At 42.3% G+C, this 16,971-nt stretch overlaps 1 pseudogene; it reads left to right on the top strand.

Annotated features, from left to right (window-relative positions):
• The first annotated feature begins 289 nt into the window (after positions 1-289).
• Positions 290-1,154, top strand: LOC147730806 (transmembrane protein 150A pseudogene; annotated as a pseudogene).
• Positions 1,155-16,971: the final 15,817 nt, after the last annotated feature.

The raw sequence follows: 16,971 nt of genomic DNA, 5'->3' as shown, positions 1-16,971 counted from the left end.
CCGATGCCTTCATTGAAGCTGTGCCTGGCGGAGGGCTACCCAAGCGCTGGGAGAAGTTGTTTTTAATCCAGCAGCAGCCACACTGTGCCTGGAAAAGTTTGCTTTGAACCTTGGCCCAGCAGAGGAGCTCTCTGTGCTGGGAGGAGTTTTCTTTAAAGTTCGGTCTGTCCAGGAGGACACTGACCCTGTGTTGGAAGGAGGCTGCGTTAAACTTTCACCACTCCGCGCTGGGATTTTTTTTCTCACTGGGAGCTACTGCTGATGCACCAAAGCTGGCCTGCTACACTCAGGGCCACACCTGGAGGCCCCAGCCTCCCTTGCCAAAGCATCCCTCCTGGATGCCCGGATCCAAAATGCCTGCCTGGGTGGTGCTGCCGATTACGCTGCCGCCATTCACCCTCACAGGCATGTGAATAGTGTATGCCATGGCTCTGTCCAACAACCACATCTGTCCCGTCACTAACTTGATATACAATCTATCCTGTGTGATGGAGGAATCCGTTGACTGCTGCAAGCTGGACCACATCCCCTTGGTCAGTAAATGTGGCAACCTGCCCCCTGAGAGCTGTTTCTTCAGCCTGATCTGCAGCCTTGGCTCTTTTATGGTGATGATTGTGGGCCTGCTGAGATACATACATGTGATTGAACATTACGGCCCGTCTCTCCTGAACACAGTAGTCTTTGCGCTGGGCTGGATCTGTGCGGCTGGTCTGACCATGGTTGGCAGCTTCCAGGTAGACCATGCCAAGGTGTTGTATTACATTGGTGCTGGGGTGGCATTTCCGACGAGCATGCTCTTCATCTGCCTGCTCACTGTTGAAGTACCGCATGGCGCGAACCCGCTCACATTACTGGACTGGACACCTAGGCTCCTTACTCACCTGCTTGAGTCTCGTCACCCTCGTCCTGAGTGGTGTGTTCTTCATCCAGGAGAGTGTCTTGTTGCAACAAGTGGCGGCACTCTGTGAGTGGATCTTCATCATCAACGTCCTCATTTTTATGGGACCTTTGCTATTGAATTTGGGGCCATCACCACAGAGACTTTCCTGGTGCTCCTCAAGGCGAGTCAAGCTCCCAAGTATTACAAGTCAGACAGCAGCACGGCCACGACACTGCACACACACAGTACTTCAGAGAACCTCGCCATGATCTGAGGCTAGGAGGGCTACCTCGAAAGTACAGACATTTAGAGTTGTTTTGCCCTCCTGCCAATGGTTTCCAAAGACTGTTCTACAGCGTGTCAGGGATGGTGATTGGAAGGGGCTTTCATTCCAGACCAAAATACGAATATTTCCAAATGTATTATTTTTTAATTTAGGGTGATCTCAAATGAAAACAATAGTTGTCTTTGTCAAAGGAAGCTTCGCCTCTTCTTTAGTCCATAAATGAATTCTATGATAGAGGATTATTAAAGCAACATTGACAACTCATATCTATCCATCTATTTATCTATCTATCTATCTATATGCATATATAGATAGATATATATTCAGTACATATATATTTCCGTTGGCAGAAGATACAAAAATGCCTTGCTTTGTCTCAAGTCTAGTGCTTTAATTTTTAGGGGAAATTGTATTACTGAAAGATTACAGACTTTATTGTGCTACATATCATCAGAATCCTACTAAGTTGCCAATATAAAGCATTTCATATCTGAGGTTCTTGGACAGCTAAAGAATACTGCATTGGAATTCACAGGCACTCCCCAAATAGGGCTAAATTGCCCAAAATGCAAGAAAACAGCAATGATGCCTTCAAAGCTATTGTTCTTGGAATTCTAAAATGAACAGGGGAATTGGACAAAAGTAATAAAATAATAAGGTGTATTGATCACATTACGCTGGAGGGGTAGACTAATGTACACAAGACGACAATCTAAAAGCCTATTCACCTAGTTACCAAAGAAGTTTCACTTTTGCATGGACCAGACCTTGACAGGCCAGGAAACGTTAACAGTGGAAGATTATTGATCCTTAAAAAAAGGGATTGTGAAATGTAGACGCCTTAACGAAGAGGAGACACAAAACCTTCACCGATATTGTGAAAGTCTGTTCCTACCAGAGCACTGTGAAACCAAAGTTGGTGACTTTGTTTTGCAAAAGTTGTAAGTTACAGGTTGCTGAGCAGAAACATTGACCAGTACTCATCTGATTGGAACTTGTGCCTATTTTTTTTCAAATACATTTCTCCTTGCTCACTTTGCCACTGGATACAAGCAAGCCGGGCTGAAGACGGCTGGAATGCCGGGAACCGGTCCTCGGAAGCTTGTTTCCGGTCCAGGGAAGACATGGCTTGGCAGTTCGGGCTGGACTGTTCCCATGAGGCACAGGGTCAGACTGATTTGCATATAGCCATGTCTGAACTGGGGTGGCAGAGTGGGCTAAAGAACGGTGATGGATTAAACACAGATCTTTTGACTGGGTGTGAGTGTTTGATTGATTCAGATGCTCCGTCCATCACCACCCCCTTTTGTACCGCTTTTGGCCGCCGTAAGTGTGGTAGGGTATGCTCAGACGTGAGTCCCTTGCTCACTTTGCCACTGGATTCAAGCAAGCCGGGCTGAAGACGGCTGGAATGCCGGAAACCGGTCCTCGGAAGCTTGTTTCCGGTCCAGGGAAGACATGGCTTGGCAGTTCCGGCTGGACTGTTCCCATGAGGCACAGGGTCAGACTGATTTGCATATAGCCATGTCTGAACTGGGGTGGCAGAGTTGGCTAAAGAACGGTGATGGATTAAACCCAGATCTTTTGACTGGGTGTGAGTGTTTGATTGATTCAGATGCTCCGTCCATCACCACCCCCTTTTGTACCGCTTTTGGCCGCCGTAAGTGTGGCAGGGTATGCTCACACGTGAGTCCCTTGCTCACTTTGCCACTGGATTCAAGCAAGCCGGGCTGAAGACGGCTGGAATGCCGGAAACCGGTCCTCGGAAGCTTGATCCCGGTCCAGGGAAGACATGGCTTGGCAGTTCGGGCTGGACTGTTCCCATGACTTTACAAAGAAGGGGGTTAGACCCATGCAGTCACGGGGACCTGGGCACAATGTGATACATATAAAGGGGGTCCCCGTAAAGGAGAAAGGTGTATTGTAAATTACATACACAACAATTTATTTAGAAATCAATAAAGAAAAATTTTTTGTAAACAAAATTCCGATTGACATGTGTTATTTAATGACCAATGGTTTGTGAACAACACGTTCAATACAGAACTTATGTAAATTACGGGCCCCAAAGGGGGGGAGAACAGGGAAACGGGAGGGTAGTGCTCGGGGAGGTGTAAAAAGGTTATGACACAGTTATATAGAGGTAACAATACAAATTGGCACAGATTATCAAAGGATAATCAACATACACATGTCCCAAATCTGGACTAGAAATTAAAAAACACATATAAATATTGCATTTCAACGGTCACATCTGATTGTTAGAAAATTAGGGGGTGTGCCGGAATGACAAATTAAGGAAGAACAGTCGACGTTTCGACCCCTATCTATAGGCCAAATGGAGTCCTTTTACGGGGTCTTCATCAGGACGTCAGATTAGGGAAGGGAGATGGGGCCATTCTCTATAAAAAAATAATTTCAAACAAGTATTTAGCTACAATTTATAGGGAGGATGAAGAACATCACCCTGTCTACAAGTTAGACAACGTTAAAGTAAAGTAAATTAAATTTGATTTACCATGGTTGAAGAACCAAAAGGGTTCAATACATAGGCGAAAGAACCGCGCTGTACGTCGTGGTCGATCTGATAGGGTAGACAAATAATTAGGAGAAACACCAATCTGTAAGAGATGGAAAAATCTTACTCATTGGTATCTGCACTTAACATAGCAGAGGACACTTAACCTAAGAATACATTTATCACTTATCCCAAGGTACAGTACAACATTGAGAATACCCAGTTGGCTATGGAAAGCTACACGGAGAAAACAGAGATTTAGAATAATACCTAGGTCACTATGATTGGGACCTACTGTCTGCCTGTAATTAATTAAGAAAATATATCTTCCCAAATGCGTGGGTGATTACAAATGACCATCATGCATTTTAGATAGCAGGTGAAAGAGTACTCACAATTAGAATTGCGTGGTTTGCCGTTGTAAAATCGGCTAAGGCTGTGAGTAGTGTTGTCTCAAAGTTAAAATCCAATCCAGAAGGAATGTATTATTTCATTTCGTCCTGGTGGAAGAGGGGATGTTTTAGAGGTCTACACATAGATTTCGACATAATTGGCAAAGATAACTGGGAGGAAAATTCTTACTTGTACAGAATGGTGCATGCAAACACCGTTCTGAAATAAGCTGGGGCTGTAGATGGTAAGGCCTTAAAGTGGCAATCAAATCCGGAAAGGGTATAATCTTTCAACCTGGTGAAAGAGGAAGTTATTGTATATTTGCCAAACACGGATTTCTACAAGTGCAACAGACCAAGTGGGACGAGAGGGTCTTACTTGCTCAAATGGTTCCGCTCGCAAATTCGAGACGGCAGGTCAGCAAAACGGCACCTGTCCGTGAAGTCTGTGAGGTCAAATGTAGCGTGAAGCAACTTCGGAGCGTTTTAAGCACACGTAATCCACTGGAATACGGCTGGTGATTTATCTGTGGCAAAAATGAGACTCGTTTACTATCAAGGCACGGGTCCTGCGTGAATGGGGTAAAGGATGCAAGTCTCTAGCCGCTTGGGATGTACTTACATAAAGCAGCAGCAGCTCACAACCCGCACGCGAAATCCGCAGTCTGAGCTCCGCGGAGTTTAGGGCGGAGCTACACTCCGTATCGATAGAGCTCGAAGAGTTACTATCGGGAGCCTCTAAGTTAAAACAACATCGGTATGTAGTTTGGACAGCTCAAATTAGGATTTCGAAAGGACGTTTCTGAAATGTTATTATGTAGTGTCAGTGGCAAATATAATTGAAAGATAACAACAACATCACCTCAAAAATAATAAATACACGCAATGGTGCAGCTCTCATTACAGGAGGCTGAAAACCATTTACTGCATTAAAGCAACAATTAAAAAATGCACAAAAACAGTTCTATGCGACTTATCACAGAAGGTCGTAAATGGAATAGACATATTCTGAATTGGTGACAAAATTCATAAGAGCAGTTTAAAGAAACCAAACCGTTTTAGCATTATGCAACCTTGACCTAATCACTGAATTAGAATAAGTCAGCATTGAAACATATTATCATCTTTTAACATGAGAGTGTCATAGTTCAGAATTGAAACACTACAACAGGGTGTTGCAACTAGCCAAGTGCTGCCAATTGGGCTAAGCTGCTGTCTTGTTCGTTCAAACCATTTTGAATGGAGTCCAGAAGGGACATCCACTTGGACTCTCGTGTGTTAAGTACTATTGGCAGGTTACCACCTCTTCTACCCAACGTTACTTTCTCAATGACAAACCAACGTAGGTCTGTTACAGTGTGACCAGCTGTTCCCCAATGTTCAACAAGGGGCGCCCCTACCACTTTGCACCTCAATCTGCTGGAGTGTGAGGAAATGCGAGCTTTGATCTTCTGCTGAGTTTGCCCTACATATAATTGATTGCAGGGGCACCGAATGATGTAAATTACTCCGGAAGTGTTACAATTTGTGTAGTGTTTTAAATGGTAGGTCCTGCCCCCATGTGCAAATGATTTAGTCTGGATGGTAGTATCGCACGCCGTGCAGGCACCACATCTGTAGTGTCCGATAACAGGGGGTAAATTCCAGAGAGTTGTCAGAGTGGGTTGGCTTACAGACTCTAAAAAGGAATGGACCACCATGTCCCTGATGTTTTTTGCTCTCTTAAATGAGTGTAGGGGTAATTCCGTCTGGGCGATCACATCTGCGACCAAAGGCCAGTTTTGATTGATGATTTTTTTGAAATCATTACTGCGTGTAGAAAAGGTTGTGACGCAGATTATTCGATCAGCCGATGTACGAGGCATTGTCTCAGGATTAAGAAGGGAATCTCGTGGGTTGTACCAGGCTCGTTTCCTGGCTCGTCTAACCATCCGTGTTGGATACCCTCGTGAGACTAAACGTTCACTCAAGATTTCGGATTCTCTCAAATAGTTGGCTCTTGTGGAACAGTTCCTCCTAATTCGGAGGAATTGCCCAACCGGTAGATTGTCCTTAAGGCCTCTAGGATGGTGGCTCTGATATTGCAATAATGAGTTGCGTTCCGTCGGCTTACGAAACAGCGTTGTGTGTAAGAGTCCCTCTTCCTCGTAGATGGAGATATCTAAAAAGGGTATGGTGTTATTGCTGGAATCCATCGTAAACTGGATGTTAGGATTACGGGAGTTGAGCCAAACATGGAATTCTTTGAGTTGGTCTGGATTGCCTTCCCAGATACAGAGGACGTCGTCGATGTATCTAACCCATAATGATAGATTGGTCTTATAGGGATTTGAAGTTGAAAAAATATGCTCCTGTTCAAAGGAGTCCATGTATATTATAGCCAGATTTGGGGCAAAAGTAGCCCCCATCGCTACTCCCTTGGTCTGCAAATAGAATCCTTCTTGGAAGATGAAAAAAATTTTTTTTGCATCATCGCCAACTCCAGTAGTTCAATGATGAAATCTGAAGGGACCTGGACTGGTGCAGGTCTCTTTTCCAAAGCCTGTTTCATTATTTCCAAAGCGTGTTGTTGTGGAATGCTAGTATAAAGTGATACTATATCGCATGTGACTAGCAAAGCCTGTGCTGGATTGAAAGGTCTTTCATCAATAAGGTTAATGACCTGAGTTGTATCTCGTAGGTAGGTTCTGGTAGTCAAGGCAATGGGCTTGAGGAAGAGGTCCACGTATTGGCAGAGAGGCTCTAAAAGTGATCCGCATCCGGACACTATGGGGCGTCCAGGGGGAGTCTGGAGGTTCTTGTGCACCTTTGGCAAGGTATAGATGGTAGCCAATCTCGGGAATTTTTGATTTAGGAAATCGAATTCTTGTTTGTTCAGAAAACCAGCATCTAGACCTTTCTGTGTAACTCTCGAGATTGTGGTGGCCAGTTCACGTGAGGGGTCGCTCGGTAGAAGACGATAACTGATCCCATCTGATAGTTGTCTCAGGATTTCTGCTTTATAGTCTGAGAGGTCCTGCACAACAATTGCACCGCCTTTATCCGCGGGTTTAATAACTATGTTTTGGTTATTACGTAGAGTTGTCAAGGCCGTCCTCTCCGTTTTGCCTAAGGTGAGCTTAGTGAATTTTGGTTGTTGGAGTGATTGGTCTATCGATGAAGACACAATATCCTCAAAGGCGAGAATTCGAGGGTTCATTGCATATGTGGGTGGAAAAAAGGTTGAAGGTACTCTAAGTCCAGTGGCTGAGCCTTGCTGTCTAGATGTTTGGTTGCGGAAGTAGTAACGGAGTCTGATCTTCCTGAAAAAGCTATAGAGTTCTGTTTTCAGAAGAAACTTGTTAACTGAGGCAGTTGGAACAAATGAAAGTCCTCGGCCGAGGACCTTGAGCTCTTCCTCATGTAAATTATATGTAGAGATATTGATTACTGGGCTGATGGGAGATGCCATGTTACTTGATGTAGTAGGTTCGGGTACAGTTTGTCCATTTACCATCTGTATGTGTTCCGGCGGGTAGAGATCTCCCCGTGTGGTTCCTGGCGGAAAGTCACCTGCTTCTGTTGCTTGCCTCGACCGCCATCCCACGCTGTCTGATTCTGATGTTGGCCTCGTGGCTGGCCCCTGGCCCAGTTGTTGCCGCGTCCCCGTGGGGGGCGCCATTGGCCCTGGCCTCCGTCTAAAAAACGGGGTTGAAATTGTGGTGGATACTGTTGATAGCCTTGGTCTTGTGGAGGGTAGGGGGGATAGGGATATGAATATGAGGTGCTTGGACCTGCTTCGGCTTCACTTCCAGAGCTGTAAGAGGAGTCGGAAAAGGTAGTGAAATTCTAATTGTGAGTACTCTTTCACCTGCTATCTAAAATGCATGATGGTCATTTGTAATCACCCACGCATTTGGGAAGATATATTTTCTTAATTAATTACAGGCAGACAGTAGGTCCCAATCATAGTGACCTAGGTATTATTCTAAATCTCTGTTTTCTCCGTGTAGCTTTCCATAGCCAACTGGGTATTCTCAATGTTGTACTGTACCTTGGGATAAGTGATAAGATGTATTCTTAGGTTAAGTGTCCTCTGCTATGTTAAGTGCAGATACCAATGAGTAAGATTTTTCCATCTCTTACAGATTGGTGTTTCTCCTAATTATTTGTCTACCCTATCAGATCGACCACGACGTTCAGCGCGGTTCTTTCGCCTATGTATTGAACCCTTTTGGTTCTTCAACCATGGTAAATCAAATTTAATTTACTTTACTTTAACGTTGTCTAACTTGTAGACAGGGTGATGTTCTTCATCCTCCCTATAAATTGTAGCTAAATACTTGTTTGAAATTATTTTTTTATAGAGAATGGCCCCATCTCCCTTCCCTAATCTGACGTCCTGATGAAGACCCCGTAAAAGGACTCCATTTGGCCTATAGATAGGGGTCGAAACGTCGACTGTTCTTCCTTAATTTGTCATTCCGGCACACCCCCTAATTTTCTAACAATCAGATGTGACCGTTGAAATGCAATATTTATATGTGTTTTTTAATTTCTAGTCCTGATTTGGGACATGTGTATGTTGATTATCCTTTGATAATCTGTGCCAATTTGTATTGTTACCTCTATATAACTGTGTCATAACCTTTTTACACCTCCCCGAGCACTACCCTCCCGTTTCCCTGTTCTCCCCCCCTTTGGGGCCCGTAATTTACATAAGTTCTGTATTGAACGTGTTGTTCACAAACCATTGGTCATTAAATAACACATGTCAATCGGAATTTTGTTTACAAAAAATTTTTCTTTATTGATTTCTAAATAAATTGTTGTGTATGGACTGTTCCCATGAGGCACATGGTCAGACTAATTTGCATATAGCCATATCTGAACTGGGGTGGCAGATTGGGCTAAAGAACGGTGATGGATTAAACCCAGATCTTTTGACTGGGTGTGAGTGTTTGATTGATTCAGATGCTCCGTCTATCACCACCCCCTTTTGTACCCCTTCTCCGATGTGCACCCCTTTTTTTATTTCCTGAGATCTTAAAAAGAGAGACAAAAATGTAGCTTTCAAGTGCTTTTATTTCCTCAGTGGGAGGCTATATATCTAAGACTGGGCTTCCTGTTAATCACTGTGTCCATGGAGGAGCCCCCTCCTTTATGTAAAAAGTAATATATGAACAGATGATTTTCTGAATAATTTACTACAGTCTTGTCTCGCAAGCAGGGTGGCTCCAGGAGGTTGGAAATGTTTCACAGGCTAGTTATCCACACTAAAAACTAACAGGAGGGCGGACCTTGGTCTTGGAGGCTGAGGACACCAGCTGGTTTTGGAAAATTGTCACGAGTTTCTTTCAAGGAATAAGTGATAAAAAAATTCATACTAGTGTTTGTGCCAATAACGGTCGGTATTTTTTATTTCTGAGTGGGGAAGATGCATTTAATCCCACAGAGCTGTACCAACTGTAAAGTCCACAGCACCCAGTTGATTTATCAGCTAGCATTTCAAATGTGTTCAACAAGGTTTGATATGTAATGTCATTAAAAAAATGAGTTACTGAATTTGGGCTTCAACTCGGGCACCTGCTTTATTTATATCTGTACGTGCTTCCTGTTGACGTTTAATTTTTGTGACAGGAGCCTCGTTGTCTACTTGTAACTATTCTCTGACCCTGCTTCGAGGGTCAGAGCAGGGTCAGAGAATAATTGCAAGTACGCAACGAGGCGCCGCTCAGGAAGCACTTACAGGGTTACAGCAGGTGCCCAAGTTGCAGTTAATTTCTTTGTAACCATTTTGTACACTTACATTCAGTAAGTGCTTCCTGAACAAAATTTGTCCCGCTCGCGGATTTTGCCGCAATTTCGCGAAATTGCGGAAAATCTGCAAATTCTGACAGTGGAACGAATTTTTGGCCCATACTTAAACCTAAGGTGGAGGTTAAGAACTTGGGGGTGTGGATGGACTCTTCCCTCAGCTTTCGGTCTCACACAAAAAAAGCTTCCAATACATGTTTTGGTTTATTAAGGGGGTTCAAACCTCTCTTAAAGTTCTTTGAGCCCGCAATTCGTCATCTGATTGTCCAGTCAATGATTTTATCTCGACTGGACTACGCTAGCTCCCTGTTTTTGGGGGCCAATCAAGCCGAGATTGCTCGATTACAACGTACTCAAAACATGGCGGCCCGAATTTTGTTAGGGCTTCCTCGTGCTGCTCTATCTCCGAGACTATTCGGAAACTCCATTGGCTGCCTATGGCAGAGTGTATTAAGTTTAAAACCTTGTGTCTTTCATTTAAGATACTAAAACTTGCTTCGTCTAGCCTGCTTTGTAACATGTTGTCTCCGTATGTTCCATCCCGAGCACTGCGCTCCGCTGGGCTGCATTTAGTTATTGTATCCCGCGTAAAGCGTTGTAGAGCAGGGAGGCGCTCTTTCTACTATCTAGCGGCCAAATAATGGAACTCTCTACCACTTGAGATCCGTGGCATGGAGGGCCTGCTGGATTTCAGAAGAGCGATTAAAACCTATCTTTTTCCATCACAATAGTTCTGTTGTTGGCTCGTATCTGAATCCCCTGCTGTGGTTTTCGGGATAGGTCTGTGTGAGTGAAACCGCCGGGATGCCCCTTTGCTGGGTCAGCTGAGCGCTATACAAGCTCATATAACATAACATAACATAACGCCATGGTTTGAACAGTTGTAAAAGAGCTAAATAATACAATTCCCTTTTATCAGCAGTGTCACAACTCAGCTTTCTGTGATTAATCAAATTTCCTTTCGTTTGTTTCACCAAACATCCTTCGGAACCAATGACATATTTTCCATCATTGATGTTCTCTGTGGTATTCCGTTTAAAAGTGTAGTTTTGCAGCACTTCATTGAGACACATGTTCTCAAGATGATGACTTCTGTTTGGGTAATAGGTGTCCAACATATTTGTTTTCAAAATATCTGTACTTTCTGGATCTTTTTTTGCTAAATATTAAATTTCTTGTACACATTTCAATACTGGATTTTGCATTGCTGCAAGACCTAGACTCACCAAAATGAATATTCCAGATTTGGAGTATAGACTTGCATATGATATTTGATCTGAGCATTCATATGCTCCAATTTCTCAATGGGATAACATCTTCAAACGGAAACTGTATAATTTCTTACTTAGATTCTTCTCTTGAGAAATCTCTTCCCTCATTTCTTTAAATTCCGTCATTTCTGATTTCTGATTTTGTAATATAGGACGTTACATATCGAGCAACAGCAATGGAATTGTCCGCAACATATTGAATATCCATGTTAGCATTCCACATGGACAAAATAACTGGGTTGTAGTCATTTATGTTTTTGACTCTTCATTTCTTCTTAAATTGTAGGTATTTTTTGAAGACTTTCTTGTGATGGTATGTCGCAAAGATGATATAAAACTGTTCACTCTTCCTTTGGATACTACAGGACTTGGAAATGCAAAAAGACATTTGGTGTAGAACTTATCCTTAGATTTGTACTTCGTCAACAGTATTTTCCACATCGGTGGCTTTGGAATCGTAAGACTTGTGCTCTAAAGTTGTTTTCTTCTGTGCTTTTGGGTAGAGCACATGTGGCATATTCTTCAATAAAGGACAAAACAGTAACATCCGCATCTGTTCCAAATTTGGGGGCGTCCTTAATCCATAACAGTATATGTATATGAAGAACACCTCTTGCTTGATACTCCTTTCTCCAAAAGAAATCCACAACTTCTCCAAGAGGAGGATTTTTTTATTGCAGATAAAAGACATCATAAATTCAAATCTATGATTGAAATATCTGCATACATTAGCAGGATCCAAAGAGCACAATTCTCCAGGTGTCTTGTATTCAATATTTTTTATATTGGAATTGCTGAGATTCTAAATGATCATCTCTCTGGTGCACTTTATCCATAAAATCTTTTGCAGATACATTTTGCAGATGTATTCCAGTTTTTAAAATGTGATTGACTGCATATGTAAGTCCAGACAAGCCACTTTCAAACAAAAGATGAAATATATAAGGGATACATTGTCAAAATCTTGGATCTTCTGCATATAATCTTGTCCGATATTCAGATGCAGGAATCTACACAGGACGTTCATCATATCGTCCTCCTTTTCCAGTTGGGAACAACTGCAGAAAACAACAGGCTTCCAAGCTCTCTTCCCATATACTCATGGGACTTCCTTTTGCTTTTTTCATTTGGAACAACTCAGTAGTGTTCCCCATCACTTCTTTTGAATGAAGTGGATGCACACTGTAATGTTCATAGATTTCTTCACATCTTAACATGTCCACTTTTTCAATTTGTCCACTTGACGTTTCAGAATCTTCTGTTAAAAGTATTTCTTCTTCTCCCATATAAACATTCTTATAGTGTGTATTGTTTTTTATCAAATACAATGTTGCCTTTTGCACTTTCCTAACATCCACTAACTCCTGCCAGATTTTCTTATTCTTAGTCGGCACACCATTAACAAGAATATCTAGTGGTTCACTTTCTCCACTCTGTGCACCAAAAGTTTCAATATTTTTCTTTAAATCTAATGGTAAATACACAACTCTTCCTTTTAATCCTCTTTGTAAATCTGAAGGAGGCAACTTACCTGTTTTAGGCTCCTTATGAACAATAGCCTGAAACAGGTGCACACATTGAATAAGAATAGACTCATAGGTGTTTAAATCTTCCAATTCTGAAGGAATAGCAACTAACTCTAAATTATTATACACAGCTCTAGCGGGCATTTTATTCTCATACAATTTGTTATAACAATATTTACAAATATGCTGATCAGAACCCGAATCAAAACAATTCTCTACCAACAAATAAGTTGCAAATTCCTTCCACTTATCATTATTTTCTTTTTCACTTTTTAAATACAGATCAACGCTCCTAGTCTGATTTTTATAGTGAGTTTGCCGGCAATAAATACAAGAAAATGTTGGCCTTTCACCTGAAATCACCTTAAACTTTGTAATTTCACCTTCAAAGTTTTTTGTACAACTATGTGCAACATTCTCTCCAACATTTTATTCTATTAATGTTTGAGTTTCTTCACTCTTTTGTTCAGGACCAAAGTAACAAAACTCAATGTCATCACACACTTTCTTCACATCTGATACTGACCCACGCAAAAGAGTACTGTTCAACTCATTTAACTTTAGTGCTAGACTTTTTGCATAATACATCTTCTCACTAACTTCCGCATTTGAGTATGATGTACTGCCAACATCCTGAAATGGTGAAAAACACTTTGACATACTTTCCTAGAAAGACAAGCCAAAGAATGGCCATGCAAACCAGTATTTTTTCCCACTCTGCAAGGGTCTAGTACTTGCAACACCGTAATCTTTTGTTTAACACATTTTTTACTATATGCTTGTAAGAAACTGCATAATTTACCAATAGATTCTTGTCGTACACTACAAATACTACAGCAATCCCAAGTGTACACTGGGGCTTTAGGATGTCTGCCTAGAACTTCACCAGCTATCACTTCTTCTGCATATCTGGAAACCATTTTCTCTTTCTCAATTGGACAACCATTTCTAACCTCATAAGCTCGACCACTGGTGCCAATTGCATGCAACAAATCATTGGTCTGAAAATAACTCTCTTCACTAAAAAAAGGCTCAGAACTTGAACTGTGTTTCCATTCACCCAAAAAAATCACAAAAATTTGTTTTATTAATTACTCTTTTCCTCTTACTTTTGGTCTTCATTAAATGGATTGGTTTATCTAGTAATCGAATTCTGTTTAATACTAAAATGAATAGTTTCCTTTTTATTTCAAAAGCCTTTTCAACAATGGATTCGATATGCTTCTTCTTTTTATAAAATAGTGTTCTCTTTTTATATTTCTTCGTACCTTTCATCAAATTATGTACTACTCTATTATAAAATTTCTTTTTTTACGAATTTCTTTATATTGATTTTCTCTTCTTTTGCTATAAGTTGGAACCTTTGTATGTATATTGCCTTTTTTTCCTTTCCTATTCTTTGCACTTTTTTTATGCTTGGAACATTTTCAGTGCTTTTAACATTTTCAGTTTTTTTCTAACTCTAGTAATATTTTTAATAAAGTTCTTTGTGGTCTTACCAGAAATGTGTCTCTTTTTAGCCACATTATGTTGGTCATCCAAAACTTGTGGTTGAGTTTTTTTCAAGTAAGTATCCTTTTTCAGACCTTTTCTTTTTCTTTCTTCGGCATGATAACTTTATTTTAATGATGATAAAGAGTATCTGTAAAAAATAATCATAAATAAGTGTTTATTAATAACTTTATAAATTATACTTTTCTATTACTATACAAACACATTTCATATAAATTCTGAATAAGAAATTGTAGGCCTGAAGCACAAGTGCGAAGGTGGTTAGACCACTACATGCATAGTGCATAGCAGTTTGAAGCACTCCATAACCCTAAAACCTGGCTCACTGCATGAGTACATGCATATTAACTAAATGATTACAATACTATAAGGCGAAACACTGAGCGAATTCATAATTGGTTCACTTTTACTTTAGTGAATAGATTACTACATGGTACATAAACAATCACTATGGCTTTGCATCAGTACAGATTTAGAGTTTAGGGTAGTTCAGTGGTGTTTGTGTAGTATGGGGGGTCGTACTAAGGTAGTGTTCTAGGGTAGTGCAGTGCTGTTTGGGTAGTGTAGGAGATCGTGCAGGGGTTCATTTAAGGTTTAGGGCTGTGCAATAGTGTTTAGGTAATGTAGGGGGTCATGTGGGGGTAGTGTTTTAGGGTTAAGGGTAGTGCAGTAGTGTGTGAGTAGTGTAGTGGATCATGCTGGGGGTAGTGTTTTAGGGTTCAGGGAAGTGCAGTGGTGTTTGTGTAATATAGGGGTCGTGCTGGGGGTTGTGTTTTAGGGTTTTGGGTAGTGCAATGGTGTTTGTGTAGTATAGGGGAACATGCTGGGGTAGATTTAGTGTTTAGGGTAGTGCAGTGGTTTTTATATAATGTAGGGAGTCGTTCTGGGGGTAGATTTAGTGTTTAGGATAGTGCAGTGGTGGTGTGTATGTAGTGTAGGGGGTCGTGCTGGGGGTAGATTTAGAGTTTAGGGTAGTGCAGTGGTGTTTGTGTAGTGTAGGGGTCATGCTGGGGTAGATTTAAGGATTAGGGTAGTGCAATGGTGTTCAGGTAGTGTAGGGGGTCATGCTGGGGTAGTGTTTTAGGGTACTGCAGTGGTGTTTGGGTAGTGTAGGGGTCATGCTGGGGTAGATTTAAGGATTAGGGTAGTGCAATGGTGTTCAGGTAGTGTAGGGGGTCATGCTGGGGTAGTGTTTTAGGGTTTAGGGTAGTGCAGTGGTGAATGGGTAGTATAGGGGGTTGTGCTGGGGGTAGCTATAGGGTTTAGGGTAGTGCAGTGGTGTTTGTGTAGTATAGGGGTCGTGCTGGGGGTAGTGTTTTAGAGTTTACGGTAGTGCAGTGGTCTTTTAGTAGTGTAGGGGGTCGTGCTGGGGTAGAGTTATAGGGTAGTGCAGTGGTGTTTGGGTAGTGTAAGAGGTCATGCTTGGGTAGATTTAAGGTTTAGCATAGTACAATGGTGTTTGGGTAGTGTAGGGGGTTGTGCTGGGGTAGTGTTCTAGGGTAGTGCAGTGGTGTTTGGGTCATGTAGGAGGTTCTGCTGGGGTCGATTTAAGGTTAAGGTAGTGCAATGGTGTTTGGGTAGTGTAGGGGGTCGTGCTGGGGTAGGGTTTTAGGGTTTAGGCTACTGCAGTGGTCAATAGGTAGTGTAGGTGGTCGTGCTGGGGTAGATTTAGGGTTTAGGGTAGTGCACTGGTGTTTCTGTAGTGTAGGGGGACGTGCTGGGGTAGTGTTCTAGGGTAGTGCAGTGGTGTTTGGATACTATAGGATGTCGTGCTGGGTTATATTTAAGGTTTAGGGTAGTGCAATGGTGTCGGGGTAGTGCAGGGTGTCATGCTGGGGTAGTGTTTTAGAGTTTAAGGTAGTGCAGTGGTCTTTGAGTAGTGTAGGGGGTCGTGCTGGGGTAGAGTTCTAGGGTAGTGCAGTGGTGTTTGGGTAGTGTAAGAGGTCGTGCTTGGGTAGATTTAAGGTTTAGGGTAGTGCAATGGTGTTCTGGGGTGTAGGGGGTTGTGCTGGGGTAGTGTTCTAGGGTAGTGCAGTGGTGAATGGGTAGAGTAGGTGGTTGTGCAGGGGGTAGATTTAGGGTTTAGGGTAGTACAGTGGTGTTTGTGTAACGTAAGGGTAGTGTTTTAGGGTTTAGGGTAGTGCAGTGGTGTTTGTGTAGTGTAGGGGGTAGTGTTTTAGGGTTTAGAGTAGTATAGTGGTGTTTGTGTAGTATAGGGGGTCGTGCTGGAGGTAGTGTTTTAGGGTTAAGACTAGAGTTGTGCAGTGGTATTTGTGTAGTGTAGGGGTCATGCTGGAGGTAGTGTTTTAGGGTTTAGGGAAGTGCAGTGGTGTTTGGGTAGTGTAGGGGGTCGTGCTGGGGAAGTGTTCTAGGGTAGTGCAGTGGCGAATGGGTAGTGTAGGTGGTCGTGTTGGGATATTTTTAAGGTTTAGGGTAGTGCAATTGTGTTTGGGTAGTGTAGGGGGACGTGCTGGAGCAGTGTTTTAGGGTTTAGGGTAGTGCAGTGGTAAATGGGTAGTACAGGGCGTCGTGCTGGGGGTAGATTTAGGTTTAAGGTAGTGCAGTGGTGTTTGTGTACTGTAAGGGGTCATGTTGGGGTAGTGTTCTAGGGTAGTGCAGTGGTGTTTGGGTAGTGTAGGAGGTCGTGCCGGGGTAGATTTAAGGTTTAGGGTAGTGCAATGGTCTTTGGCTAGTGTAGGGGGTCATGCTGGGGTAGTGTTTTAGGGTTTAGGGTAGTGCAGTGGTGAATGGGTAGTGTAGGTGGTCGTTCTGGGGGTAGATTTAGGGTTT

Source organism: Lissotriton vulgaris, chromosome 2_1 (assembly GCF_964263255.1).
Source record: "Lissotriton vulgaris chromosome 2_1, aLisVul1.2, whole genome shotgun sequence".
NCBI classification, from domain to species: domain Eukaryota; kingdom Metazoa; phylum Chordata; class Amphibia; order Caudata; family Salamandridae; genus Lissotriton; species Lissotriton vulgaris.
The sequence above is the reverse complement of the archived record's forward strand: the minus strand, read 5'-3'. Positions and strand labels throughout refer to the sequence as shown.